Below are 25757 nucleotides of genomic sequence, written 5' to 3'. Positions count from 1 at the left end.
CAAAAGTTCAAGCCCTTATTTTCTGAGACATAAATTACTTTAAGTTGTTGTAAAAGTTTCTGTATATTTCCTTTCAGTTTTTAAAATTACCATAAAAAATAAAATAAAATAAAATAAAATTACCATAGTCCAATAAAGGATATTTCATGGACGAACCTTCGCCAATAAAACATACTGGAGTAACACCCATGTCTCTATGGATTCTGTATTACTAATCATCTCATTACTCTTCTTCCCACCATAATACAGTGTTTCAAATCAGGTACTATACACTTCTTTATAAGATAGACTTGGCAAGTATGAATAGCTAAATTATAAAGCAATACAGCAATTTACAAATCTTTAAAAAATAAATATAGCATCAATTAGTACTATATGCAAGCTATATAAAATTAACAAGCACCACCCAAATTATTGTGAGCTCATTTTCAGATCATCACAGTAAAAAGGATACAACAATATACTAAATCAGAGGTTTTTATGTTTTTTTCCTAGAACATACAGAAGTTGTGTTTAATTGTAAAATTGCACTTTCTAAAAGAACACTGTGTATCTTTAATTAAAAAAAAGCTTAACTGAAATAGAGTCTATAATCTGAGATTTCAGTGAGTTGAAATTTTTTGTTTGCTTCTTAGTGAGGGTGTTGTGGCAATGTTGACTGCTGCTGATGGATTGATCACTGTGAGGATTGCTGAAGGGTGACATGATAATTTCTTAAGACAAACAAGGCAGCAATGAAGTTTGCCTCCTAGCTTAATTCTTCTTTTCATGAACATTTGCTCGATGCTCTGCTCTTTAATAATATTTGACTCAGAATTGAAATTCTTTCTGAGCAAATCAATTCATTTTTTTCTCAAGCTAATGTTTGACCAGCTAAGTTTGTATAATAATCTAAATCTTTTGTTTTCATCTTAACAATGTTCAGAGCATCTTCACAAGAAGCAGATTTTCGGGGCTGGAGTGATAGCACAGGGGGTAGGGCATTTGCCTTGTACTCGGCCAACCCGTGTTCAATTCCCAGCATCCCATATGGTCCCCTGAGCACTGCCAGGGTTAATTCCTGAGTGCAGAGCCAGGAATAATCCCTGTGTATCACCAGGTGTGACCCAAAAAGCAAACAACAACAACAACAACAACAAAAAGTAGATTTTCATGCCAAGAACTTCCCTTGTTCATACATAAGAAACTCCTTCTTTTATGGAGCATGTAAGGCACAGCTTCAGGCTCCACTGCTAGTCCTCTTGCTTTTTTTTTTACCACATCTGCAGTTACTTCCAGAACAATTGCAACAGTAACATCAACATTCACTAATGACAGAGCACAGTAACAGAAAAACTAATTGAATAATACATAATAAATTTTGAAATACTGAGAGAAGTATTAAAATGTAACAGCAACACAGAAGTGAGCACATGCTGATATAGGAAAATGACACCATTAATAGATATATTTTACCTCCACACAAATTTGTGCATAATTTCTATTTGCTAAAACAAACATAGATGATCTGTGAAACACAATGAAGCAAGATGTATGAAAAATCATGTATAAATGTAGATTGTGCAGTCACATTTTTACTTCCTTATAAGCTACTAGTAAAGAAAGGTTATAACATAGCATTTAATCATAACAATTTGATTTTTATTCATTTGTTTGCTGATAATTCTATTTGCTATTCTTTTTTATTTTTTAGACCAAGTAATAGGAAATAAATTTACTGTATCCCTGCAAAGAGGTCAGAAAAATAAAAAGCTTTATTTATGTCAAGGAAAATAAGATGACTACTACAATAAGATCCAAGTACAAAATAAAATTTAATGCAGTATATTTTTGATGTCCGACTTGAAAATTTAGTTGTCACTGTCATACCATTGCTCATCGATTTGCTCAAGCAGGCACCAGTAACGTCACCACTGTGAGACTTCTTGTTACTGTTTTTGGCATATCAAATATGTCATGGATAGCTTGCCAGGCTCTGCAGTGCGGGCGAGATACTCTCGGTAGCTTGCCGGGCTCTCCAAGGGGGCAGAGGAATTGAACCCAGGTAGGCCTCGTGCAAGGCAAACGCCCTATCTGCTGTGCTATCGCTCCAGCCTTAGTTATAAAATGAAAATAGGCATAAGGCTATATTACATTAGATATTTGAATTTTCTTACTTAAAAAGGTTTAAATCATACAGCAATTGATAACTACAAAGTGACTTTCGTTGATTTTTTTCTGATAATTTTATTTTCCGTTTCTTTACATTTTATTGGAGAAAGTAATATGAAATAAATTTGCTATATGTTTGCCAAGGGGCAGGCTTGGGGGATTGCAGGGAAATTGCAGGGAAACATTGGAGGAGGGAAGAAGATATTGGTGATAGGATTGGTGTTGGAACATTGTATGCCTGAAACAACTCTATTATGAACAACTTTGTAAATCAAGATGTCTTAAATAAAATTAAAGACAAAATTTATTAAAGATAAAGATTACATGTTACTGTAGAACATGTAATGGTAGATCATATATTAAATAGCATGAGCTGGTGGGAACAGGTACTTTTTTTTGGGGGGGTGGGGATAGGGAATACACCTGGCAGTGCTTAGAGATTACTCCTGGTTCTGTGCTCAAGTTTCATTCCTGATGGTGCTCACAAAACCATATGGGTTGCTGGAGATCAAATCTGGGCAGAACCTGTGTTAGGTAAAAGCCATACCCACAGTAATGCCTCCAGTACCAAGAGACAGATGATCTTTTAATAGGCCAAGTTATTCAACTGAATTTTGCTCTTGGGAAGCAGCCACCCTTGTATATGCACAGACATAAGCTGTCTCTGTATATAATTTCTAGTTCACAGTCACTCTATCAAGCCAGTAAACTCTCTCTAAAATGACTATTTTTCAATCTACTAGTCAATCTAAAAAGCCTATTCCAGTAGCATTTTAAATCTTTTATTAGAAATGTCAAAGAAATGTTTTGCATCAATATTTTGGAATTAGGCAAAATATCATTTGCAGAATAAATCCATTTATACATACTCACACAAATGTTCAACTGGCAAGAAATTAATAAGTAACATCATAGTCTATCCATTGTTAGAACAAAGATAACATGTAGGCCCTACCCAATGGGAATTCTCTATTGTTTTGTTCAAGAAATTAACTTCTTTGTCTTTAAGGCAGATTTATCAAAGTTTTGCTTATTAAAACAAAAAATTAACTCTGCTTAGGTGAGTGTCTCTACAAATTTTTAAATATCCATAAACCATCATTGTATATGAAGACAAAGCACAGAGCCATTATCCAAAAAGTTACTCAAGGTACTTTTAGTATTCTCTACCTAATCATAGAAATATATTCATAATACTTTTTCTGAACATAATAATTACTTTTTTTTTTAATTTTATTAAATCACCGTGAGATAGTTACAAGCTTTCATGTTTGGGTTACAACCTCACAATGATCTATCACCCATCCCTCCACCAGTGCACATTCCCTACCACCAATATCCCGGGTATACCCCCCCTTTTGCACCCTCCCCCTGCCTCTATGGCAGACAATATTCCCCACATTCTCTTTCTACTTTTGGGCACATAATTACTAATTATTTTCAAAATGTCATACACATATAATTGTACCTTTATTATTGTTGACAAATATTGATCAACAATAAAGGGCAGACTGTTTCTGAATGTTGTTTTACAGGGGTGTTCCAATTTGTGCCCAGAGATTCCCAGACCACTACCCAAACAGTAAAACAGACCAACCCCAAGTGCTAGAGTCCAAGGGTGTACTGTTGCTAGGACGTTGTGGTGCTATGGGGGGACCTCGGGCCTGGGAGTCACCAGGGTCATCCTCATGGTGGCGCACAGGTCTCAAGGACCCAGTGGTTTTGGGGGCCACTTGGTGTGAAAATAGAAATCCAAGTCAGGATCATTAGTACTATAACACCTATCCTATTTGCCCCCAAATATACAGACCTTTCAAAGTATGCCAATTTTCAGTGAGAATATACCACTGTGATTGTTCCATGTTGGTTCTTATATCATTAATTCATACTTATTGTTAAATAAGATGACTTTATAAGAGTATTAGCTGGTAACTCCAAATTAGCTGGTAACTCCACATACTTCACTATTTTTTAAAGTTGGGGACTATTATAAGTACTCCTTATAGTTTTTATTTTTTAAGGTAGAAATATGTTTATTCTACTTATTTTGCTGGGTCATATAATTGGAAGGAACTGTCAAGTTGTTTCTTTTTTCATTATATTTGTTTCATTTTTTGAGCCTCCCAACTATCTGCAGAAATTGTTTGATATTATCACCTGTACATGATTGTTGGCTTGTTTTCTGATTTCCTTTATAACAGGTATACAGTGATTTTAAGTTGCATCTATTTATCTAAGGATATCATGAAAGCCTATAAAGATCATATTTTGTATGCATTTCTTCCAACCACATATTTCAAATATTGCAGTGTCTTAACAATTTTTTCCCCATGTTTTTAAATCAGGTTACTTAAATATTGATCAACAAATTACCATAGATGCTTTGCAAGTTTTTTTTCCTATGTTCTGCTATTTGGAGTTTAAGTATTCTATAATAATAAAAGATGCTAAAAATTTTTCTAGGTCTCTATTTTTCTCACTGAATTCTATTTATTTAAATAGGAAATCTATTTCTATTTAAATTTCTATTTATTTAAATTACAAAAATCTGAAAGTTTCAAGTAAAATTATAGATTATAAAATTGTGCTTAACTACACTAAAGCATCGTATTTTTATGATTTATTTACAAGTGTTATAAAACTATTTTTTTAAAACATTTTTTATTAAATCACTGTGAGATACAATCACAAAGTTTTCATGATTGATTTTGTTATACAACGATCGAACACCCATCTCTCCACCAGTGCACATTTTCCACCACCAATAGTACCAGTATCCCTCCGCCACCCCCACCCCATCGCACCCCGTGCCTCTGAGGCAGACACCTTTCTTCTTACTCTCTTTACTTTCGGGTTTTATGGTTTGCAATACAGATACTGAGAAGCCATCATTAAAACTAGTTGTTATGAACAATATTACTAAGATGGAATTTCACTTGGTTGAATGTTAATATAATCAATCCTCATTAGTTTGTGAGTGTTGCCATGGTATGTAGTCAACGATTTTTTAAAGTTTGGATTACTTATTTCTCTAAGTTATCACTTTCTTATAAATGATAAAAAGTTGCAAAATGTAGGGTCTTGTAAATAAATCAGTGTTATTATTTTAAAATATCCATGTTAGCAACTTTTGTTTGCAAATGGGGTATTTAGATAATTTATATTTAGTACAACTGCTAATACTGCTGTATTTAAATCTGCATTTTGCTAGTTATTTTCTTTGTTTCTGTTCTTTTTCTTTCATTTTGTGTGAGTTGATAAGGTTTCATGCATATAACATTTCAATATCACACCCTCCACTGAGTTTCACTTCCCACCACCACCATTGTCTCTTCCCTTCAACAAAACCACTCTCTCCACCCATCCTTCCTCTGTCCTTAGCTCAGATTTATACAGCAGGTCTCAGGTTCTGTTGCTTTGGGCTCCTTGATATTCCCTTGCTATGCTTCTTTAAATACCATATATGTCAGCAAACATTTTGTATCTGTCCCTTCCCTCCTAGCAGACTTCACTAAGCTTGATTCCCTCCAGTTCTAGTCGCATAGTGACACATGGTGTGATTTTACTTTTTCTTATAGAAGAATAGTATTACAGAGTGTGTATTGCCATAGTTTTTTTTTAACATAATCATCTGTTCTTGGACACTTAAATTCTCAATTGCACCTCAAAACAAATCAAGTATTTAGGAATCAGCTTAACAAAAGAGGTTAAAAACATATGAAGAAAGCTATAAATCACTGCTAAAAGAAATGAAAGGAACAAGGAAATGGAAATGTGTCCTCTGTTTATGGACTAGAAGGATTAATATTATCAAAATGACAATCCTACACAAAAGCACATACACAAAGCACTAAAATTAATCACGTTTGGACTGGAAAGAAAGTCCAACAGGAAAGGTGCTAGCCTCGCATACATCTTTCCTAGGTTTGATCCCTTGTGCAACATAGGGTCCTCTGAATTCTCCCAAATTGAGCTTGGAGTGCAGAGCCAAAAGCAAACCTTGATCACATCTGAGTGTGGCACCAAACCCAAAGCAAACAATCACACAAAAAACTGTGATAGAAAGGATGACCAGAATAGAAATATACACCACATAGGGAGAAAAAAAAAAATTGCCATTTGACATGGTTGCAGTGTAGCACTGTCCTCCCATTATTCCTAGATTTGCTCAAGGGGACACCAGTAATTCTCCTTTGTGAGACCTCTTGTTACTGTTTTTGGCATATCGAATATGCCATCGGTAGTTTGTCAGGCTCTGCTGTGTGGGCAGAAAACTCTCGGTAGCTTGCTGGGCTCTCTAAGAGGGATGGAGGAATTGAACCTGGGTTGGCTGCATGCAAGGCAAATGCCCTACCCACTGTACTATAACTCTACTCCATTTGACAAAGGGTTAGTATCAAAAAAATATATGAAGCAATTATACGACTTACATTTTCTTTTTATCTCTCCTGAAAAATCTGTCCCTTGTATATTTCTCGCTTTTCCCATTAGGTCCTTTACACAATAAATATAATCTTATATAAAAATCTCTGCCCAATAGTTATAACTCTGGCTTGTTCCTGAGTCTCACCTCCCTCATGCAATTGACTTTTGATTATGCTTATTTTTTTCTTTCAATTTTTATTATCTTATTTTTCCAGTTTTTTGGATCATACCAGGTAGTGCTCAGAGGATACTTTTTTTAAAACAGGGTTCTACACTTTATTGGAAAAATGTGATACTTAAAGAGGATATTCTTGACTCAGGATATGTAGGTTGCTCCTGGTGGATTTTGGGGTAACTGTGTGGTGTTGGGGATCAAACTGACATACCCTGCATGCAAAGCATGTTCTCCAAACACTGAGTTCTTTCTGACTCTAGCTTATCATCATTAAATGCCAAACTTTAAATGTAAAACAGGTAAGAATGATGTAGATTATGTATGCTGGTAATAGAGTCTCCTCCTCTTCAGCTATAAGGTGATCAGTATGGATGCTATGCAGATATAAAGAGAGTTTATTAGAGTACACCAAGACTTCAAATTCCCCTTGAATTATCTTAGGGCTTAAAACGTAGGATGTGACTTTGTAAATTTTCTACTGTAAGCACCAATTCTATACATAGCACCTATAATTATGATATAATCTTTTTATGCTACTTTGAATATACTCATAAACATCCAGTGAAGATCGACCTAAAACCATCAGTAATTTAAACACCTCTTGTGTCTGAGGCCTTGTACTGTCAACCCAGCTCACATTCAACCTGTAATAATTTGTTAAAAGTTGAATTTACTTCTGTTTAGTGTCATATACGGTATACAGGTGAACTTTTGTTCTCTGCTACATATCAATAACACTATCCTCATGATCTGTTTCTTTACATAAGAACCTATCTTGAAAATGATATTATCATTTTTACCCTACAATTTTATATATTCAACAGGTTCAAGAAAATGTGGGACTTATAGTTATAATTGTTAAGGTGGGATTTATATTCTTTTCAAGAGTTCTGTTTATATTGTATAGAAAAAAATATCATTCACTTCATTAAGATTTTAATTCTAGGAAAAGTTGTAGACCACACTGACCCAATAATAAGTAAACAAAAAACACTTCTAAATACACTTTTATCTGTGAAAATATGATTCCAATTAATTACTCAGCTCATTATATGTTACTACCTGCTTTGCTCCCTAATATTCTTAAATGGTCACAATTCTGTTAGTGGTCTAAAAGAATAAATATTACTGCTGATTATTAAATTAAGAAGTAAACTTGTGTATTTACTAGAAGGCTGCAGTGCTCTATCTCTCATGCCGCCCATGTTCAGCGGTCGCCGCTGCTTCCCCCGCCCTGGGGAGGTGATGGCGATGGACTCCAGGAGAAGGATCGAGGGCCAGGCTGGTTGGTGTCAGTTGCAGTTTATTCCATTTCCATCTCCATTCTCTTCTGATTCTCCTCTTGCTTCTTCCTCCCCCATGCTACTTCATTCTCTTTCTGGACCCCCCTTCTGCTTCTGCCTCCCTGATCCCCCTCATCCTTTTCTTGGATTCTGCTCCTTCACACTTCTCCTTCCTGTTTCTGCCTCCTGCTTCTACTTCATTCTCCTGGATCCCTCAGCCCACTCTTACAGTCTTAGTTAAATCCCCAAAGCATAAGGGGTTGGGGCTTACACCTAGGTGTGGTCACAATCAATAGGGGTAAAGTCCTTCCCTCAGGGAAAGCTTCTTCTAGGGTGGATTCTCATCCAGCAAGACGACTCTACCAAGAGTAAAATTCCAATTATGAGTGTGTTTCTCCTTTCCTTAGTCCAACAAACATACATTCATAATATGAGTCATTTTGTATGGACACAGTAAGAGATATGTTAAGCTTACAGAATTGCTCTCCTGGGGCTATCTCGATCTCAGACTACAGTTCTCAGACCAGATTAGTCTTTCCTGTCCCTAGGAGGGTCCTAATCTCGTCATTACTTTTGGATCATGACAGCATTTGTCCATGACCATGCTCTTAACTTATATTTGAGTATTGTGATGCTTTTGCCTGGTCCATTTCAATGCCAGGGTAGCTCACAGCTTGCCCTGGGTCCATTCAGTCCCTTGTTGGGACCCTGCTTTATCGGGTGCTAGGAATTAAGGTCAACTGAGGCTTAAATTGAGAAAGCAGATGCCCGGGAGTGAAAATTATTTGGAGTCAATTAACTCCCAAGTTACAAAAGCATAATATTAACTGCCTTCCTGCCTTCCTATACAAAAAGGACATTGCTTTAAAGTAAACTATTCAAAGACATCAAGAGAAGAAAAAGGCAGTACATGAATGCAAGTCAATTGTCCTTAGAAGGATCTGACTTTACAGGTTAACAACCTGATTAGGGGAAAAGGTGATAGACCAGTTGGGGAAGAGAGCACAGAAAAGTTACAGATTAGCACAAAAGAATAGGAGTGCCTCGGGAGCACTGTGATGAGTGTAACACGATAAACCTAAACTCCCTGTAGCAAGGGAGAAAGGACAAATCAATGCTATCCTACATAAACTCATTTCATTTTTTGCAACTCCTTTCAATTTTGAAATAATTTTCTTTTCTTGTATAGAATGCATCTTTTCCATGGAGCGCTATAATAATAAGCCCTATAATAATTTATATAAGACAAGCATATACATTATATATGCTTGTTTTTTATCAGCCTAAAACTTTTCTCTCTCCCATCTTCTCTTTATATTGTTTTATGTCTACCTATTATCTAATATATTTTTCTTTAACTATAATAGTGAAAGTTTTCTTTCAAAGTCCAAACAAGTCAAATACATTTTTTGACTTTCTGTCTAGTTAATCGAAAACATTTTTTGGATTAAGTTCAACAATTTAATTGTTCTAAAAACTCATGTTCCATCCATTCTAACGTATTCTTCTTTTATTGTTGGTGCTAAAGTATCAAGGCAATGAAATGATAAAGAATTTATCAAAATTATGGTATACTGAGAAAAACAAAAAAAAGTGCTAATCACAATTTGGGAATTTGAATTTTTTTAATTGTTTAATATAGCTTAAAAACAAATCCTCCACAAAAAAAAACTTAGTAATTGTCATTTAGTTGAATATGCGTCTAGGCAATGAACAATTTGAAAATACAGATGAAGAAAATGAGAGCTCGACATCCCATTTCATTCTTCAAATTTATTACTTAGAAAGAAGTCGCTGTCCCTTCCAGAAAGTTGATCTGTTTCTGTTTTTTATAAGTAATGGAAGAAAGGAGAAATTAAAAAGTCAGGAAACAAAGAATTCTAATTTGAAAACATTGGCTCTATCAGCAATAATGAGGTGAGTTTTGACAGAAACTGCAAGAGCAGGTACTCATAGCAGCAGATGTTTGAACAGCAGAAAAAAAAAATCGAAGCTAGGACAAAGAAGTGAGGAAAGATCATCTGTGTATCTGGAGCTGAAGGACTAGTACGTACGGTTCCCCAAGCAATGCCAGGAGTCACCCCTAAGCATTGCTGATTATGGACCAAATGACCTTAAGAGGAAGGAAGGAAGGAAGGAAGGAAGGAAGGAAGGAAGGAAGGAAGGAAGGAAGGAAGGAAGGAAGGAAGGAAGGAAGGAAGGAAGGAAGGAAGGAAGGAAGGAAGGAAGGAAGGAAGGAAGGAAGGAAGGAAGGAAGGAAGGAAGGAAGGAAGGAAGGAAGACTGCTATCTGGGCACGAGATGAACAGGAAATGTATTCATCTTAAGCCCATTTCTTTGGATACAGAGAAGTCCACACGACTTGAAGTTTCTAATGAGGTTAAAGGAGAAATAAAATATTAATTTTAAAACTAAGTCATTTCCAGAATTTTGATGATCAAAATTTTTTTCTTTCAATTTTTCAATTCCCCTTAAAATTTCTAAAGAATACTATCATAGGTACTATAATATAAATATTACTACATCTAGAATATAAATGCATCTTTTATGCAATTATTTTTAGCGGATTTAACTTTCTTAGCAGAAGGAAAAATCTATGCTAATGGGATTGTTCCCTTTATTTCACATCTACAAATATATATACATATATACATATATACATATATGTATATATACATATGTATACATACATGGGTTCTGTATGTATATATACATATATACATATAGATATATGTATATATACATATATCTGGGTATATATGTATATATACATATATATATATATATATATACCCAGAACCCATATAGTCCCACAGAACAGTCAGGAGTGATCCTAAAGCACAGAATCAGGAGTAATCTCTGGGCACTGTCATATGTGACTTCCCCAAACCTATAAATTTCTAGAATCCTGACAGAAACAAAATTTCTCCATGTGCCCTAGACCATAATCTAGTCATCAATAACTAATTAAAATTTCAATGTTGTACTTTAAACACAACATATTTTTTTAAGGTTTGCTTCTGGTTTGTAACTTAGAAAGCTAATCATCCATTTCAGGTCTCCCATGTCTGAAGTACCAGCATCAAGAAGGAGTAAGGATGGGCACATATCATACGGGGATAAGGAGCTTACTAAAACTAGAGTTTATTGAAACATTTTGTCATTATTGAGAAGCAATTTCTCATGGGTCTTTCATATTTCTGCACATCTCATGAAAGCACTAGCTGCTTTTGGTCTGAACCATTTGAAATCATGTTTGTAAAGCAAACAATCTTAGAAAATAAATGTTGCATTTCCTTCTAGAGATGTGGGAAGTGTGCTTACCATCCATTATCACACACTTGTGCTTCTGAAGTTGAGCATTATTTGTATAATATTTTGTTATTATGTTGCCTGTCTTGTATCTCTAGAAACTGGGTGTCAGAGAATAAGGGCAAAACTGTGGATAATCTTGGTATTGCTACTACTGTGAGGAATATAGTATAAATTATCTCTAATCTCGAAGTCTGATGTCTTCCACCAGCCCTTATCTCAGATGAATAGCAGATTCCATCTCAGACTTTTCATATCAATATTTCTGATAATGATGTGATGAGGATAAGATGCTAGTGAAAAAAAACCAGAAGTCTTGGCTTTTTTTCTGGAAAAGAAAGCATGAGGGCATCACAGCTCTATGGATCTACTGTGAGTGAACTCAATCAAGAAGCCTTTCCAAGAGTTTCTTCCCATACTGTTGCCTATAATCTGCAGCACTAGTTACAGGTAAGATTTAGACTGAGCATGCAGAAAGTTGCTCTCTATTTTAGGCAATACGGTGATCCACATTTTATATGGAGTGTGAAAAAGGGAATTCCATCATTAGAAACCTGGTGAAATATTAGACCGTTGACTTGGGTGGGAGGGAGCAGGGAGAATACTGCTTATTAAGAAATAATGACAAGTGGTAAGTTACATTTGATTAAATTTTTCCTGCATTTTTCAGTTCCAAATTTAGATTCACTTGGAAATGACAGTGAAATCTCTGAGTTTTTATAATGGGTTCTGGCTGTTATAAGGGAACTTTAGCTCTCCTGTAGAGATTTTTCTGAAACTGAAATTCTGTGGAAATCTGCCTCATAATCTAACATCTAGGCTTGATTGTTATGGGTTGAGTTTGTCATTTTGATAAAGTTCTACAAAGTGATAAGTAAATATAGATACATTCTTAAAATCAAACCACTACCCAGGGAAATTCTGCTAGTACTGATGTTAAAACCATGGGGAAGAATCTGAGATAAGGACTGTCCCAATTCAAGATAGTTATTTTATTATCTGCGGAGGTTCAACATTGTATAACCAAGTCAATCATAGGTCGTAAATTAGAAACCACATTAATTTTCTGCTAGATTCCAGGGATTGCCAATGCAGAAATATATGACATCAGCCATGAGAAATTTTATCCAGTACCCTTATAGGAAATATGGCTGGGTCCCCAAAACTTTAAGTTCCTTGAGTAAGTCATGATCAGTAGACAAAACATGTGAACAGCAAAGCACTCATGAAGTTGTTTTTCTTTTCTATTTCGTGAATCAAATCAGTAATTTGATTTTCTTAATTTTTATTTTATTTTGCTTGAGTGGGCACTAGTAACGTCTGCATTGTGAGATTTCTTGTACTGTTTTTGGCATATCAAGTACGTCACAGGTAGCTTGCCAGGCTCTGCCATGCAGGCAGGATATTCTTAGTAGCTTGCAGGGCTCTCAGAGAGGGACAGAGGAATCAGAACCTAGGTTAACTGCATGCAAGGCAAATGCCCTACCTGCTGTGTTAATAACTGAAAAGTAAATTCATTAGAAAAAAATGTATTTAATAGCTAAAGGCAAACAAACCAAATTGTGGTCTTTCAAAGGGAGTAATAAATGTAAAATTCACTGCAAAAATAAAAAACAAATTCCAAAATCCTCTTCAAATTTTGTTAATAATTTATTACCTGTTTCTTTCCTTTGTCATTCACCTTTTTATCATTTTTACTTGTATTAACACTTTCTAAAATAGTAACTTGTTTCAAATCTTCTTCAGTGATTAAGTGCACAGGATATTTTTTTTTTAAAGAAAACCAATATTAAAAGCCAAGGAGTCATTTACCCAAGAGATTTTAGACAGGGCTCACAGCTGGAAAGGGAAACGAATATGATGATCTTTAGGTCTATTTATTTTTTGTTGTTATTCTATCTTAAAATGTATAGTAGAAATTATTTTCACTACTTATTAAATGTCTGAGATTATTATACTTGGGAAAGACTCCATGTAGAGAAGTGTTAATAGAATATGTAAATCATTTCCAATCTTCCTCCTTCTTTCTTCATAGATGGTCTGACAGAAGCAATATAAAATCACAGGAGGACAAAAAAATCACAGACTTGATTACAGGCTTGAAAACAACATGATAGTAAGGAATGTTATTTTTTTTTAATTAGTGAATCACTGTAAGGTAGTTACATACTTACAAATTTTCATGTTTGTATTTAAGTCATACAATGATCGAGCACCCATCTCTCCACCAGTGCCCATTCTCTACCACCACTGATCCTAGGATCCTCCCACACCCCAATTCCATCCCCCACCCTACCCAACCTCTGTGGCAAGGCATTCCCTCTCGTTCTCTTTCTCTCCTTTTGGGTGTTGTGGTTTGTGATAGAGGTATTGAGTGGCCATCATATTTGGTCTCTAGTCTCTTTTGGCTTGCATCTCCCAATTCAAGCGGGTCCTCCAAACACCCTTTACTTGGTGTTCCCTTCTCTATCTGAGCTGCCCTTCCCCCAGGATATGAGGCCAGTTCAAGCCTCGAGCAAACCTCCTGAACCTTATCTCTACTATTCTTGGGTGTTAGTCTCCTATTCTGTTACTTTAGGAATATTTATTTTAATACAAAAATCCATATATGACCAATGAATAGACTGAAAAGCAGGAGTTTAGGTCGTATTACTGCCAAATATTCTAAATGAAACTACTGAATAGACTAAATACTTGGATATTATATGTCCCAATATGCTTTTATTTCTATCCTTTGGCTCCTGTGGACAAAGACTAATTCACATCCAAGTTTCTAGATCACCAGTACTCATTTTCAATAATTCCCCAATCCCAGCTTGCTTTCCTCACCATGTGTTATAAATATAGCCTATGTTTTTAAGGGTAGATAAAATTTTTTGACATTTGTTGTCACTATATAAGTAGCAAGAGTGTTTCTGTTCTCTTTGGTAAAAAAATCTTTAGGGTGTTAGTCTCCTATTCTGTTACTTTAGGAATATTTATTTTAATACAAAAATCCATATATGACCAATGAATAGAGCAGAAGGAGATGTGTGCTTGCTTTGCACACATCTGACCAAGGACAGCCTACATGGTGTCTAAGCACAATCGACAGTGATACCTGAAGAGCCTGGAGTAAACCTGTATGACAGCTGGGTATGTTGCCCCATCTTCCACACACAACAACAACAACAAAAACAAAATCTTTAACTTCATAGCAATGTGCTATTGAGGACAAAGGCTTTTTTATTTTTTTATTTTTTGGCAATGTCTTGACTATAGTTTATTACTCTTTCACAAACCAGGATGACTAGTAAAATCTAGACAAAACTCAAGGTTCTAAGTGAGTCATTTTGGGACGATGTGGGCAGATTCACAATGTCAAATCACTTTTGGAAATCTAATAAAAATTATTTTCTATCCAATCCCAAAGTAATACCAATAAATAACCAGCATGTTACCGGAATCCTGGAGTGTTGGAGAGAATACCCCACTTAGCAATTCTACTTACACCTTTACACAAAAAGCTACTGTTAAGGCCTTTTGGAACCTGTTCAGTAAGTTGGGGCATAATCTTTACAACAGAGTGAGGGTAAGAGGGCTCCCCCATTCCAACTGTAGCACTGCACTGTAGCACCTGTCATCCTGTTGTTCATTGATCTGCTCAAGCAGGCACCAGTAATATCCCCCATTCCAACCAGGTTTATTAAATAGAAATCTGTATAACCAACAACTTGCTATCTGGTTCCTATTGTAAACACAGCAATTGTTTGAAGATAATCTCCCTAACATGCAGAATACCCCTACCAGTTACATCGCTCTTGAAAAGTAGTTATTAGCTTGCTGCTAAGCATTTGTGAAAAGTTACATGTTACATTCTGACCTATGAAGGTCTTGTGACTGCTAAGCCTACTATTTTAAATTTGGAGTTGGTCAGCTCAGACTCAGTGACTAACGATGGGAGAAGACCTCACTTTAAGTCTGTAGAAAAATCTACAGATCTGGTGCTGAAGAGATAGTACAGTGGGAAGGGTGTTTGCCTTGCACGAGGCCGACCCAAGTTCGATCCCCGGCATCCCATATGGTCCCCCAAGCACCGCCAGGAGTAATTCCTAAGTGCAGAGTCAGGAGTAATCCCTGAGCATTGCTGGGTGAGATCCCCCCACCCCCACAAAAAAACAGAAGAAAAAAAGGAAAAATCTACAGACCTCACTTTTCAAAAGGAAAAGGGCTTATATTTAAGCCCTCGGTTCATCTGGCTGTAGTGTCCGGCATCTCAGTTTTACATAAATAGTAACAATAATAATAATAATAATAATAATAACAACAAAAGGTTCTTTTTAACTATTACAAGGGTAATAAATTTTACTGTATGCTGAACCAGCCACACCCAGCTAGAAGTTTCTTACACAGACTTTATCCTTTATCTTCATTCTCCTTAGTTAATAAGAAATGTAAAAAAATAGTAAAGGAAGGCTTCAACTTCTTCATTTCCCACAATAAATGCCTATCAACAACTCTGGTTACTTTACCACTATCCACAACTTTTGCTTAGCCTTTCGGGGAATCAGACAAATACTATCAGGCAGTTTATATGAATGAACAGGACAAGTTAAATCAACTGTCTTCTTGCATTCTTTCCATTAAAAAAAAAAAGACCAGACTAAATTATTCATGATTTAATCAGAGGATAAAATTTCAGCCTTCATAGGTCTTGACTCTTGAAATAACACAAATGCCTCCTCCAAGAAGCCAAAGATTGTGGCCATCATTATCACTAGAAGCCGAGGGTGTCCGTTTGGATATGCAACCCAGTCACACGTGGTCAACACTTAGAGAACCTACCTAATCAATGTTCACTCTTACATGATAGTATTTAAAATTGCCTTCTAAAATTTAGAAAAGTGGGCTGGTGAGACAGTACAGTGGGTAAGCATTTGTCTTGCCTGCAGTTTATGCAGAACAGGAATAAACCTTGAAGACCACCAGGTGTGACCCGACAACAAACCAAAAACTTAAGTACACTTTGTTACAGCTGTTTGTGAACTTACACTTATCAATAAATTAAACAGGTATTAGTTACTGTCATCATTTTGTCCTTCCATTTCCTCCCTTTACTGAACTCCCCTTTGAATATTCCTTGAAGATTTACATTTTTAGAAAACACATTTCATAAATCAAACATATTGAAATTCTAAAATCTGATACATTTCTGATTAAAACTTAATCTAAATGGTAGAATCATTGTCTGGGTCGGGCACTGTCATAATTGCTTTACACAGTCAAAAATGAAAACAAGAGCAACTTTGTTAGAATTAGAACTAAAATGGTGAGCAATAAAATCTTATTTTATTTTTTTTAGTTTCTTTTGGTTCCAAGATTCTGCCTCCATTCATTTTGCAAGGCACACTGTGACCCAATTGTAGTCTGTATTTTTTTCTCAATAGCCTTGTTAAATAACTTGGTGGCTTCTCTTGGTAAACTTTTGCTGCTATTTCATTGCTCCTTTATGTTTGTCCTTATCAGTCTCTCCAATGATACTGTAAACTGATTGAGGTCTGTAAAATTTGTCATATTCATCTTCAGAGGTGCAATCATTATTTCCTGTCTTAACATATAATAGGCCCTAAAAAAGTGGAGACTGAATTGCACTCTAAGGAAATTAGGTCATGGGAACCTTAGAGATGTAATTGCCATTCAGTTAAAGTTGCATCTTAATTGTTTTAAAGAAGGCCACTTTTAAAGAAAATGTTTCTTCTAGGCTTTTGAACCAGGAATCCTGAAGTCTGAGGTCACAGATGCATCCCTCAAATATCTGCTAAGCCAGGCACACTTCTAGAAAATGCAATATTGTTCCAAATGATGTAAATAAAATATCAATTGTAGTAGAAAGTTACTTGTTGTGAGTTACAACTACTAAGAATGCATTCAGAAATTTTTTCTTAACCTAAAAATGATAAACGTTTCCTATTGATTTAGTCATTTTCTTTTTTTTTTTAAATCATTTTCTTTTACTGATCTGTTGACCAGCACTGATAATAAAGTTAAAATTTCCAGGTTTTCCAATTATAGATTAGGAATTTTGTGACATTAATTTATCTTCCCTAATAAACTGAGCTACTAAAAAGTGATGACAAAAAAGGGAGATGGCACAGATGATGTGCAAATGAGAATCAGGAACAGTACTACAAATTATAGGGCCTAAAAGGGAATAAAAGAAAAAAGAAAAAGTGCCTGCCTAAGAGTCAGACCTAAGTGTAGGAGGGAAACTGCAGACATTAGTTGAGAAAAGTGAACATTGTGAAGGGATTGGTGTTCAAACATTCTACCCCTGGAATTCCATCATGGATAACTTTGTAACTGTGTAATTTATGGTGAGTCAGGCAACTGAATAAAAAAGAATGTAACTATAAAACAAAAAGATGAAACTATAAAACACTGAAACTTTATTTCCATTGTTTTCCTTACAGAAAGCAAAATCTTTTTTTTTTAGAAATATTTTTTCTAAGAACTATGGAAAGTTAAAATGGGCATGTCCATGGTCTACAAACTTTTAGATAATGTTTGGAACGAGAGTTCAGGAGAAACAGAAAGAAAACAAAACATTACTTTTAACTATAATTCTGGGAACAGGCATTCCCTGAGGAAGTAAAGCCTTGTTTCATTTCCCGAGGAAGCAGTCTTCTTCAGTTTTCATTTAATACCAAAACTGATTGCTCCCTTATTTCTTTCCTAAAATAAGGGGAAAATGGAAAGTATTTATAGAAATACAGGTAGCAAGAGACTGAGATTCTAATTCTGTTTTTATTAACTACTTAAGAAACTTGTTAATAAAATGATGAGAAGAGAATCCCCACTACACCTTCTAATCCATATCTAAATTCTGTGATTCCTTCTACCAGCAATGCCAAGCATTACATTTTCAACAAGATGAATAAAAGTTAATTTCATACAATCCTACTTGCAAAATCACAGATTCTAAATGTTTCTTTTGTGTAGGGTTTTTAACTAGACTTTAGATTTGACCTCATGAGAGTATGATTTGCATATTTGGGTAAAACTTTGGTTGAATCATCATGCTAGTCTAGAAATATTCACTTTGATTATTTTCTCTTTGAGAAAGTAATGTTTTCAAATGCTTTTTATAAGCATTTATGCAATAATTTGATACTACTAAACGTGGGTGTTCTTTTTAATGTACGTAGACCTCTGATAATATAAAATCCTTTGTGATTTTATAAATATTTTCTTTAAATGTACTAATGCATTCGCAGATGTACAAATATAAATATATTTTTAATGTACTGAAATATTTTAAGTATTTATCCATCAACAGTAATTTTCTCTTGATGAATCACTAATTACTGGCCTCTTTAAGATTGTAGTTTTAGGTATGTGTTTTCCTTCTTTCAAAGTTTGTTTTTAAATTTGTCTAGATTTATACTTAGGTCAATTGCTTTATGTGTGATGGTTTGCCTATAATCCCTGGGGTTTTACTGAGTAAAATAAGCGAGCCATTTCTTTTTCAAAATGTAATTTTATTGCTGTGACTAAAGAAACATTTCTTAAAATCCAAATTGGAAAGCAGCTGATAGCTCAAATATCAAAATAATAGAATTTATATATATATACATATATATAGAGATTTTTATTTGAGTAAAGAATTTAAACAAGTATCCATGGTTTTTATCCTTTTGGCATCTTACCTGCTTTTCCTTCTTCAGTACCTCTATGTCTTTCTACCACACCCACAGTCAAAATGGTTTCAACAGAAACAGTGGAACATTCAACTAGGTGGCATTGATTGGTTAAATGATCCATTATTATTTTCACAATTTTAATTTCTCCTTGCCATTGTAAACATTTAATTTAGACTCATCTCATCCTCTAGGTGGCATAATTATGAACATTATAAAATAAAACTTAATGATATTCAAAGAGCTGTCATTCATAGTTTGCTATGCCTTGTCTATGTTATATTTAACTGTGTTTTCATAGTTTTAATATTGCAGTGATGTTAAATTTAGGCATATCTTCTGGAATTCCAGCTCACTGAGCTCTTAACCAAAATTTCTGCCATTTCTTGATGTGCAGAAATTATTTGCATTCTTAGAGACAATTATGGATCATTTTAATAGCACACATATTACAAGTATGCATATTTACACCGAGCAAGAATTTCTAACCCTGTTAAAAATTTTACATTAATCAGGATTCTGCTCAATTAATGGACCTGAACATACCATTAGTAAAATTATGGGCAATGATTGATCAAAGTCAGCACTACTCTTTGCTATCAATTTTGTTCTACTGATACATTTTCTAATAGGATTTTATTATTATATATGTTGCATTGTCTAAAGGGCATATGCCTATGAAAAAAGAGTAAAAGTACTTATAGAAAAATAATCTTTGATTTTCACATAGCATATCTATACTTATTCACCTGATAAAATCACATGTGACGGTTGCAAAGATTTTGAGTTTTGCTTAAACTTAGGTTTTAAAGAATACTTTTGAATACTTTTAAACAATAAATTCATCTATAACTAAAATTCCAAATTCACTCCTGACTTTAACTTCAGCCCTTAACATTTTCTTAAAACCATCTCTCACCAGCGATCTGCTCATTGCATTTCTGTTTATGTCTACACAAGACAATAGAAATAAAGACATATAATTTAAAATCTTGCCATTGGGAAAAGCAAAAATTTATGCAATCCTCACTACAAAAATTTTCAGGACAATTGTTCAGCTCTCCCCTTCTATTTCTTGTGTAAGCAGACTGTTTTATATAAGGTGAGGGAGGATATGTCTTCTCTACCAATTAGAACAAGAATGCTAGTGAAATTCTTATATCCTCATCACTATTTAAAATAATAATAATAATACGCAGAATTTTTAATTCACATACTACATACTTAAATTAGGCACCTTTAAAGTTTTTAATAATTTCCTTTCTGGTTACTCGTTTTCTGAATAGCTTTGAACACAAGACCTGTGGTCAATCATTCTGTAGAAAAAAATTATGCTGGAGTTCATTTTTTAATATTTCTTTAAAAAATAGACCAAAAATTTTGTGGAAGTTTTTGTTCTGAAGATTTCAATACCTGGGGAATCTGGGAGTATGTATTTTAGTATTTGAATTGCAATTGCCTGTGCTCATTCATTCTTATTTCTCTCTTGCATATTCATTCATTGAACACACATTCTCCTTTCAAGCCAACTAAAACCAAAATAACCATCCCAAAATATTAAATATGATTTCATAAGAGAAAACTATTACGCTAAGGAAACTTCTATAGAAAGATTGATTCTCTGGATGCTAAGATACTACACAACACCCGAAGTCCCTCGATAGTGCAGGAGCTTTTGGGTACAACGGTGTCTGATCCTCCTATATCCCTCTCTTAGCCAACTAAAAAGAAATAAGGGCTTTGGCTTATTGCAAATACAAAGAAGATTTTAGTGGGTGAGTTTGGCGCTACTCTCCTCTCCTTCAAGAAAAAGCTTCTTATCCTGAAGAGTTGCTGAGCTTTTCACAGTATAGTATTGCTGCAGGAGGAGATTCTTCACACAGCCAGGTGCCAGGTCCTCAAACTAGAACTAAGATTGATTCAGATTCAGAGGAACAGGTCACATAGGGGCGTTCCCTGTACTCAGTGGAGACACCTCTGAAGCGAAGGAATCCTAGCCCTGCAAATAGTTATGCTCTTTCAAAGAACAGTAGCAAAAACTTTAGTTGCAAGAAATTTTTTGACCCCCACCCCCCCCCCCGGCCCCCGACACACCACACACACACACACACACACACACACACACACACACACACACACACACACACACACACTTCATCAAATGCTAAACAGCCCAGGTGCAGAGAAACACAAAGTAACTGTGCAGAAGCCAGGATCACAGCGTGCCTGTGCCAATTTCCTGACTTGACTGTCAGAGAAGCCAGGGAGGCAGCATCGCGTCTAGGGAATGAGGTCAGAATTCCCGGAGTGGACCATTCCCTCTGCGAAGGAACCAGGCGGGACAGGGGCGCCTGGCTGGGGAAAAAGGGGACAGTGGGTCCAGGCGCACTTCTCGAGAAGGCTTTGTGAGGTGCAGGGAGTATAAGGAAATAAGAAGGGGCAAATGCGGGGACGGTGAGGGAAGAGAGGATGATGCCTGGGGTGATAAGCGGGATCCTTCACTGCTGTAGAGAGTGTAGGAGCACCGGGGCTGGAAGGTGCAAGAAAGCTGGGAGCACCGGCCGCCCGTAACTGTTCCCGAGAGAGAGACAGAGACAGAGAGAGAAAGAGACAGAGAGAGAGAGAGAGACAGAGAGAGACAGAGACAGAGAGAGAGACAGAGACAGACAGAGACAGAGACAGACAGAGGGGGGGGGAGAGAGAGAGAGAGAGAGAGAGAGAGAGAGAGAGAGAGAGAGAGAGAGAGAGAGAGAGAGAGCTTGGGGTTGCCAGCAGGTGGAGTTGAAATCCAACAGCCCCTCAGGGACCCCAGAACCAACCCTCCCAGCCCTCCACTACCCCGAGGTCGCGGAATCCCATCAGGTGGTTCGGGGCGACCCCCTTCAGCCCGAGAGGTGCTCCCCACGCAGCGCCCCGGCGCCCGAGCCCCCGCGCTCCGGGCTACTCACCGAGCCTGGGAAGAAAGCGCCATCCGGGATGGCCACGGGGCTGCAAGGCAGCAGGCGGCGGGCAGGGCCGGCCGGCGGGGGCGGCGGCGTCCTAGGAGCGGGACCCGGACCGGGGGACCCCCGGGCGGCGGCGACGGAAGCGGCGGGGGCGCGGGGAGCTGCGGAGCGGGAGGGCGCTGGATGCGGAGCTGCTGCGCGCCGCGCGCTCTCTGCCCATCGCCCGCTCGGCTCGCGCGGCTCCGGCGGCGGCCGCGCTGCTGCGGGGAGGGCGGCCGGGGGAGGGGAGGAGGCGCGCGGCGGGAAGGGAGGGGGGAGAGCAGCCGAGACGGTGGGGGAGAGGAGCGCGGGGTGTGGGGGGGAGGGAGGGAAAGGGCCGATGATCGCCCGGAATGGGGAGGTGGGAGGCGCGCCGGAGCCCAGCCGAGGTTCCCACCGCCCGAGCTAGGGGAGGAGACGTTCGAGAGGGAGGAGATGGGTGTCTCCCGCGCCCCTCACCACCGCTTCCCTCCTTCCCCGCTTCGCGCCCTTTCCCCCGGGCTCTTCCCCCCACCACCACGGCCCACGGCGGAGGTGGCCCAGACCGCGCCGCGGGCGCTGGAGAGAGGCCGGGCAGCACAGTGGCGGCTGCACCCGAGCCGCTGGCCCGAGCCAGGCACCTGTGCTCGCAGCCCACCGCCGCCGGCTCCACTGCGCCGGCTCCCAGCGGGATCCGCGGGCGCCCGCTGCCCCTCTCGCCCCTTTCTGGGCAGATTCTCCTGGTGCCCGTGCATCCATGACATCTGGGTCGTCCCTCTCTCTCGCTCTCGCTCTCTGCGGTCTGCGTTCCCGGGGCGCCCGTTGGCACGGGGTGCCCGGCCAGAAGGTTTCCAGAGGGGAGCTGAATGTAGTCACGCATCGCTTTGCCCCCGCGGCCGCAGCGGGGCTTGGCGGTGTCGGTTTGCTGCTGGGGTAAGAAGCACGAAGAGTGAAATTTCTTTGATCCTTAGAGCATCGGACCACGTTCCGGGAAGGTTGTCAGCGTGAAGGGCACAGGGTGGGTCGGTCATTACCTTCGGTATTGTGTTACTTCTCCCTTTCTTCAATTCGAAAACCAACAAACAAAGCACGACTTACCAGGTTTAAGATAAACAATACTGCCCTTTTTTTATGCACAGCAGTCACTCCCCCGCCAATTCTAAGGGTTATGTTTTTACGATTGTGATTCCCCTCCCCCCCTTGCACCCACCCCCGGGTCAGACTACAAACCAGTCTAGTTTATTCGCAAACTACTACAAAAACTGGCTGGGAAATGGGCACTGCATTTAGCGCTTGGTCACTTAAGATCAACGGTGGGGTGGGGGGTGTATACACAATATAGTAAATAGGAAAACAATTCTAACTATCGATAAATTTCCTTGAACGGCAATTTTATTTGATAATCTCTGTGGGGCGCTTGTGAATAGGCAGGGAGCGAGTCTATAACGTAAGAGATATGATTCTCTCCACGTGCCCCCGCCAGTCTAATAAAACTTTCCTGAAAAAATACGACACGTAAAGTGATGGAATTGTTTCTCATGAGAACCTTGGAGGGAAAGAGTTGCTGATTTCGTTTCTGGTTTCTGTCTGCTTTAATTTTAGTATTTGAGACGTTGCGTTTTTAAGAGTAATTTTTTGGAAGCCAAAGGAATGGTATTTTAAAACAAATGAATCGGACATTTAATTTCATGCAGTGTATTTTACGTATTACATAACAAAGTTACCAGGTTAAATAGGTCCACTCTCAAGTTGTAAAGCAGTTTGTGAAAATATTTTAATTCAGCAAGGTGTGCCCAGATAATGATAGACTTTTCTCATAGTTTCATATGAGAAAAAAAGAGTGATAAGGTAATACTAGATGGTCTCGGTATCTGAACTTGCTAGAATTCTTCCTATGGAGTGTACCCGCTAATGAAAATATCTGGTTTTAAATTTGTCTGGTAATATGCATGAAAGGAACACTTCCTCATTAAAGGTGCAATAGTTATTGAACTCTTCTAATACATACAACTACTTGAACATGCATGCCTTGCTACTGTCTCCAGATGTTTAGCGTTGTACTCTGAAAATCCACAATATGCTATTCTATCAAAGAAGACCCTAGACAGACAATGGCTGGCGAAGATCTATTGCTCATTTGTAGATGTCTTCTTAAAGATTTATATTATAGCACTGATCTATTACAGAGGTAGCAGTAAATTTTTCAAATGAAAATGACTACTTAGTCTGAGAGTGGGTAAAGAAAATTAAAACTTTATTTTCTCTTCCCAGTTCTTCATACTCCTTGTCTTCTCTTGATAAATAAGTCATATTTGAGAATTTTTACTACTTTCCCCCCTAGTTTGATTAGGGAAGAGTAATATCTACATAGCTTCACTTTCTAGTTCTGAAAAATAAAGAAAATGCAAGTAAAATGCCTTAAAACTTAGCAAAAATACACAATGACATTTAGAGCAAAACAAGATTCTAAGCCCATAATATCCAACCACTTGTCCCACCAGAAACAAAAATAGGATCATAAAAGATGGGATGGGATTCCATCTCTCTCCCAGGAGGAACTGAATTTCAATCTAGATTCTCAGGATGTGCTACAATTTTCTATCACTTCTAGTATAGTATTCTTTCCTAGTTTTATCTTTCTGCTTTCTATATATCCATTAGTATTGTACTGTTAGCAATATAATATATTAAGTAAAATAAAGATGTTTGTTTTAAATATGAATTCTGTGCATTTACTTATCGGAAAATAAATCTTCTCATAAGTCATAGATGATTAGCAATTTTCTTCTTGTGTTTATTGAACATGTATTTGATAAGGGGTACCATCATGAAGGAAATTAATACCTATGCCCTTGGGTAGCTTAGCGAGAGATTAATGATCCAGTAAAAGTGCTCTATCACTAAGATAGATGATATGATGACCGTGATGTGATAAATTTAAAATCTCAGAAGTATTTATTAATTAACTTATAGTCATTACTTCAAAGAGATAGAGGAATACACATTATTTTTGAAGGACTTTTATTTTTTATATTTATTTTAATGACAACAAAAGCCACAAATGTTGATAAGATTCCAGAGTTGAAAGTGATTAGATAACAAAATTCCCTTATTAAAATCAGTAAATATAAAAAATCAGTCTTTTATGTGAAAATCATTATCGTGGGTTTGTTAAATCCTCATCTAAGAAATTACTAATCTGTAGATTACTAGTTGAGCCATCTGTGTTAGTTTTTATATGTTGAGTTTAGTTGGCTTCTATGTTACTTTGCCATCTAATTAGGTGTTCTCCTAGTAGAATTTCAGTATTAAGGAATTAGGAGATTATGTGTTGCTATTATCAGTATATAAAAAATATATACAGTAGAAGACTAATATCCATGTTCAGGAAAAAATAGAGGCTAGGAGGACTAGTCAAGGGCTAGACTCAACCACAAATATGTGGGACTGAGGTCAGTAAAATAGAGAAGGGACCAGTATGACAATAATAGCTGGAAATGATCAGACTGGACATAAACTGAGTGTTAAAAGTGAGTAAAAGAATATACCTCATAGCCTTTCAGTGTCTGTATTGCAAACCACATAGCTCAAAAGAGAGAGAGAGAGAGAGAGAGAGAGAGAGAGAGAGAGAGAGAGAGAAGAAGAGAGAGAGAGAGAGAAGAGAGAAGTACCTGCCATAGAGGCAGGCCCTGGGTGGTGAGGGGGGTGGGTGGGAGAGGGGTGATGGAAAGAAAACTGGACACTGGTGCTGGGAAATGTACACTGGTGGAAGG

General features: G+C 37.3%; 1 protein-coding gene across 4 annotated transcripts in view; it reads right to left on the bottom strand.

Annotated features, from left to right (window-relative positions):
* The window catches only part of FUT9 (fucosyltransferase 9), a 208300-nt gene extending 186064 nt beyond the window's left edge, over window positions 1-22236 (bottom strand). For 2 of the 4 annotated variants that reach the window (XM_055137263.1, XM_055137262.1), the window contains exon 1: window positions 21970-22229. The gene's annotated coding sequence lies outside the window, so the exon portion shown is untranslated. Of the gene's footprint in view, window positions 1-21969 lie in introns of all 4 variants that reach the window. The other 2 variants (XM_055137264.1, XM_055137265.1) reach the window with 2 other exon arrangements.
* Window positions 22237-25757: the final 3521 nt, after the last annotated feature.

This window comes from Sorex araneus, chromosome 4 (assembly GCF_027595985.1).
Source record: "Sorex araneus isolate mSorAra2 chromosome 4, mSorAra2.pri, whole genome shotgun sequence".
Taxonomy (NCBI): Eukaryota; Metazoa; Chordata; class Mammalia; order Eulipotyphla; family Soricidae; genus Sorex; species Sorex araneus.
This window is presented reverse-complemented; position numbering and strand designations above follow the sequence as displayed.